Here is a 6413-nt window from a genome sequence, read left to right as displayed (position 1 = left end):
TGCGACATTGCACGGGTTCTTTACATAGTATATATAAGAGTATACTAAAAAATTTGAAAACTCCACCAAAAATTTTAGTATACTCTTAATTGAATAATATTTATTATATTTTTTTTTGACAGCAATAATATTTATTATATATACATGCACTAACATGTAAGTTAAGAAGTTCGTAGTAAAAAATTATCATTGGAGGTGCTCTTAGTGAAATTACTATCATAGTATTAAGTTATTAACCCATTAAAACCTGACCTATAAAACCCCCCACTAGAAATCAGTTTCAAAATACATGCTCAAATCATGTGTTAATTAAACTGGATAATTAAACATTTCTTAATTAAACCTGACCTATAAAACCCCCCACTAAAAATCAGTTTCAAAATACATGCTCAAATCAGTTTCAAAATACATGCTCAAATTTGCCAGGCCTCGAATCAGACTATAGTCACCATTGATTCCCCCATTGGCGGTTCATCCTTTCAAGTTCATAAAGATTAGTTTCTGAATAATGGTTTAATGAAAACATCCTATAAAATTGATTTTTTAAAGTGTTGAAACTTAAAACAAGAAATATATATATATATAAGAGGTTCTTTAATCTAGTTACATTAATATGAGCATTAAGGTTATGTTTGTATTCCTGCCAAAATCCCTAAATCAAATTTTCTTGCCCAAAGTTCAAAAACGTATTTTTTCCCAAACCATATAAAAAAATAATTCTACTGAAATCACAAAAGTCGGAGTTTCTTGGTAAAAGTGTTAAATTTAGTTTTTCCAAAAGAGAAAAAAAATAGGATTTCTATCCAAAAATTAAAAATCAAATTTTTCCCCAAAACGACAAATCAAGTTTTCTTATCAAAATTTAATTCTCTGCAAAATTCATATAATCAAGTTTCTCTGCCGAAATCACAAAATCGGATTTTCCAGCAAAATGGCAAATCAAAAATTTTCGTCAAAATTGTAAAGACAGATTTTCCTCAAAAAACAAAAAAAAAATAATTTCCATCAAAATCTACGGAATTGAGTTTTCCATGAAATTAAATTTTCTTGCCACAATCGTAAAATCAGATTCAGTTGTAATAACTATTTTGTAACACATATAATTTTGAACATATTTATTCGAATATAATTATTAGGTCATCATATGGAAGATAGGAATGGATGGTATTTCACTAACAATGGGAAATATTCGTTTAAATCAGGGTATCAAGTGGAACGAGTATATCCTGAGAAGGAAAACCACCAGAATTTATTGGTCCCACAGTGGATTTACTTAAAGCTTTCTGTTGGGAAGTGCGGTGTCCGCCGATGATTAAGCATTTTTTATGGCAACTCCTTTCAGGTTGTATAGCGGTAATGAAAAACCTCAAAGCGAGAGGAATACAAGGGGACATATGTTGTGCTCGATATGGAGACCCGGATGAATCAATAAACCATATGTTTTTTGAATTTCCTCCAGCACGTCATGTGTGAGCATTATCTAAAATACAATCGAATCCCATTTTTTCTTACAAGGTCTTTTTTTGGTAGTATGGATCATCTTTTTTGGAGAGTTAATCTAAAGATGGATGACCATCAAATTGTTTGGATATTATGGTATATATGGAAAGGTCGGAATAATAAAGTATTTAGTATTCTGGATACTGACCCAAGGGAAACACTTAAATTAGCAGAATTGGAATCAACACTTTGGGCCGATGCACAGATACTCACTCATCAAAAGAAGGAGCTTCAGGTGCAGACCAGAATCCCATTAGTAATGTCAGGACGTTGGTGTTTTATAGATGGTTCATGAAAAGATAAGGAACTATTTTCAGGACAAGGTTGGTATAGTACCCTACCGGGTTTTGTTGGTTTATTAGGGACAAGGAATGTAAGAGCATGTCTTTCACCTCTTCATTCGGAGGTGGAGGCTTTGATTTGGGCAATGGAATGTATGAAGAATTTAATACAGTTTAAGATTACGTTTGCAACGGATTGTTCTCAATTGGTGAAGATGGTTTCGGAACCAGAAGAAATGCCAGCATTTGAAAGTTATCTGAAAGATATCAAGTTTTTACAAGGAAGTTTCCTCAACTCAGACATCGTTCATGTACCTCGAACGGAGAACCAACGGGCGGATAGCTTAGCACACAGTGCTAGGAAACGACCGTATTTCGTCGTTCACATAGATGCGGAGTTACCGTTTTGGTTTACAGAGTCAATATAAGTCTGTGAATGTCTTGTTGTCAAAAAAAAAATTATTAGTTCATTGTCAATCGAATAAATTTTGAGCTTGTTTTTTTAAATAATATCACTAAAATGTCACTATAAAACCAAAAATGAACAATTTAGTATATAGATGTTGTATCTTGATACACCTATTAATTATAAAATAAACAACGTTTAGATATGGCATTCAGATGTTCTATTTATATGGTGCATCCGAATACAAAAACGAATATTTACCTAAATAGTTGAGAATCTAACGAGTGGGCTCATCAGGGTGTAGGCCAAAGAAATTATTTTACGGAATTGCTGCTCAAATTTTCTTTTCATTTTGGCAAACCTTTTGATGTTTCTTTTCCTTTGTAGGTTGCAGTCCTACGTTACAATTATTTTATTAAAATTTTCTTGTGTAATGTTGGTATGTTATTATTAGCTTTAAATTTTCGTTTCACGCTTTACTATTTGTTTTGTCACATCTTCTACCATGCATGATCGCACCCGGATATACCGTATACGAGACGTGCACAACAAATACGAGATGGATATGTAACTATTTACTATTTAGAATCTAGCACATATATATGTATATATATATTTTTCGAATCTAGCATAATTTTGAAAAATAAAAAGGATCTAGTATAATTTTCATTAATAGTATACAAACAAGGTGCTGACAAAACAAGGATACCGTACTAGCGCAAGAGTAGTATTCATTCAACAATTTAACCATTGGATCACCGTGAATATGTTTATAGGAATCTCACATTATAAATGTTATGTGACCTAAAATGCTACCTCCTCTGTTTTCTTATAAAATATGTTTTATTATTTTCATTTTTTTTTGAATTTATTAAATTTTCTATGCATATCTTCTGTTTATTTGCTAAGCAGTTATGGAGTTTAATAAATAAACCAAACTGTATGTTCTTAAAAAAATTTAAAGGTAGATACTTTTGGAATACTCGTACTCTTGAGAAACACATGTCTTAAATCATTTTGAGAGAAAACATAAAAAATTAAGAGAATATCTTCTCTAATGATACAATATTTCGAAGGAAAAAATGAGAATATGAATAGTATCCCCTCAAATTTGAGGGAACACTATTCACAAACTCATTTTTACTATTAAACTTTATTTTTACAAATTGAACTTTAAACTTTTATATAAAGTTACTTTATATCTAAAAGATTAATTATTGTGTTTCATACTTTACCAAAATTAATAGTACTTTCACTAAAATAATTATAAGATCATATAAATCACTGTCTATGCTTTTAGAAACTAAATCTATCTATCTATCTATATTAATAAAAGAGACTTCTCTCCTTTCTCCTTATGCCACATCATCAGAGAAGGAGAGGCAATTGAGGACACGTGTCCTCACCTTTGAAGTTGTTTCGTCTCTTCTTCGATGTTCAAGCGCCATAGACCAAGGAGACCGATCTAACCCCCGATCTAATCCTCAATATTTTACTTTAATTCTGCTATTAATAGCGTCTGTACCATTTCCCCCACTTTCTCTCATAAATCCAAGGTAACCGATTGTAGTAGTGACTATAAATGTGTTCCTTTCCAGCGATGAACAACCACAATCCAACGAAATCCGAAAGGCCAATCTTTGTTCAGAATCAACTCCAACTATGGCGACGTCGAACTGTCCTTGCCGATGTACAAACACCGCAGAGGTCCGTCTGAAATATGATGTGAAGAGCACTAAGAAGCTTTGTGTTGTATGTCTCTTCTTCTGTTTGTATCCTTTGAATTGATGTTTTTGGCATACACATGTTGCAAGTCCTTTTTGGGTTCTTTAGTTTATGCTTGATTCCTGAGTTGCAAGTGACCAATAATGATTAGTGTTCGTTATGAAGTTCTTTCTATTCATTTATTGGGCTTGCCAACGTTTGTTCTCTATGAGAATGAGATAATATCATATAGTTCCTGTTTGATGTTTTCAGGCAATGAAGACGGAATACCTATTCTCTTCAGCTTGGTTTGAGGTGGAAAAAATAGAAATTTATGAATGATCTCTATGTTGAAGTCTTAGACAGTTGAATTTATGTGTTGTACTAACGGGTCTTGCTTCTTCCTCGACATCCTTGCCAATGAAGAATACTTGGGAATCCGAAGAAAACAGGTTAAGAATCAGTAGTGTATCTTATTATAACGAGATTAAATTTTTACTTTTTATTGACATGAAAAAAGAGTCGACATGTAGAGGAAAGAAAGACGAACAGAACATAGGATTTTCAAATATCCTCTTCTTTCTTTGTTCTTCTCATGGTTTGTTATCTTGATCATAAATCACAGAAAGTTCACATTTTTAAAATTATTTGCTCTTATTTTTAATGGGGTTGAAATATATTCACGGTTCTGCTTAGGAATGATCCGAGTTTTGATTGTATTCATGATTATCTTGTCCTTTATGAATGAGTCTCTTGCTCTGTATAAAGACAGACTTTTAGGTAATATATGTGCAGTCACAACAGCGAATAAGACACAGACCGCACTGGAGTTGCTGAGGAATAACAGGAAAAAGTTTGTTCTCGTGATCAGCGATCTTGAAATGGACTTACCTGTCATTAGTATGACCTATTAAGTTTCTGTTTGATTCTTTTCATGTTTCCAAGATAGAATGTTTTGATCTTTTTAATTATATCTTGCACTGTTACTTGCGCATAGCGATCTAAACTATGTGATGGAAGAAGTCAAGTATGGTGCCTGTGACTAGCTCCTTAAACCAGTTCGAATTGAGGAGCTCAAGAACAGATGGCAACATGTGGTGAGGAAAATCAAGTTAAGAAGATGAAGAGCATTTTGTAAAGATCATCTTGAAGTGGAAGAAGACGAAAGAGGAAATGAAAACGATGACACGACGGCTCAAAAAAACCTCGTGTAATTTGGACGCTAGAGCTGCACAACAAGTTCCTAGCTCGTCTTCTAACAACACAAGACGGGAACACAATGAACACCAACTGGTTTCAGAATGCTTAGGTTACGTAGCGCCTGACTAGAGTTTCAGAACTAAAGGGTCAACGAGAAATACGATGTTTACGGGTTTGGAGTTCTGATACTCGAACTCCTGATTGGTCGGAGACTCGTGGAGTACAGTGAAGACATCTTTGTGATACTGAGAGACCATGTTCGAGTTTTATTAGAACAAGGGAATGTGTTGGAGTGTATTGATCCTACAATAGAGGAAGAATACTCTGAGGATGAGGTTTTGCCTTTTCTGAAACTTGCTCTTGTTTGTACTTCTCAGATTCCTTCAAATTTGCCTACAATGGCAGAGATTGTTCAGATCTTGCAGGCCATCAGTTCTCCTGTTCCTCACCGGATGCTCGATAGTTTTTCAAAAAACTCTGTGTTAATTTGATTTTCCATTATGCAATATTTTCTTTCTTTCTTTTTATTTTTTTTTACTTTTTTGGTAGAGATTGCTTTCTTTCACAATGGTATGTTCTATCTTTTTCGCTATGTCATCATGAATCTTCTTGACGATCATTGACCATTGTTATCATTAATAGGTTTTTTCCTGAGAATTTTCCGTGTGTTTGTAAGTTAGCAAATAATACAAACGTACAATAATTACTGACACTGGAAAAACTAACTTTGTTTCATATCTACATGACATTTTATTGTCTGCTTCATCATCTTGCACAAGTGTGCGTACACATTAATATGCTTTCACCTTCTTACACTAACTATTTACAGAACCACTCTGTTTCTTATATTTACAACTTCATTTCGGTATATACAACACCGACATCAAGAATTCATAGCCGACGATAACACATACCGCCACACTTCATCTTGTTTTCAAAGCACTGATGAGTTCTCCGTTTGTTGTACTATTTGATACATCCGATATATGAGCTTTAACCTGTAACCGCGACATTCAAGAATCCAATTATATTATTGCATACGCAATCACTCTCCTCCTTCTTCATTTTTAAATCAATCTAAGAGTCTAAACTAGAATTTAAAGCGTTACTTTTGATGAGCCTATAGGTCCACAAATTCTGAAGATCGTAATCAAAAATGTGTTTGTTAGCTTACCCCTACGGAGTTCTGTTGCATGAAGCGCATATGTTGAAAGCTGCACAACACATGCTTTTTTTAAAGGAGATGCGCTACACATGTACAAACGTAATCCATAATTAAAAAAAAAACATACAACACGTTAAACACAATTACCAAACAAAAC

General features: G+C 33.4%; 1 long non-coding RNA gene across 1 annotated transcript; it reads left to right on the top strand.

The window, feature by feature from the left end:
• The first annotated feature begins 3543 nt into the window (after positions 1–3543).
• Positions 3544–5803, top strand: LOC106304388. The gene is made up of 2 exons (XR_001262739.1): positions 3544–4791; positions 4889–5803. It is a non-coding gene; the product is annotated as an uncharacterized LOC106304388 (long non-coding RNA).
• The last annotated feature ends 610 nt before the right edge of the window (positions 5804–6413 follow it).

Source organism: Brassica oleracea, chromosome C1, assembly GCF_000695525.1.
Source record: "Brassica oleracea var. oleracea cultivar TO1000 chromosome C1, BOL, whole genome shotgun sequence".
In the NCBI taxonomy this organism is placed as follows: Eukaryota; Viridiplantae; Streptophyta; class Magnoliopsida; order Brassicales; family Brassicaceae; genus Brassica; species Brassica oleracea.
This window is presented reverse-complemented; position numbering and strand designations above follow the sequence as displayed.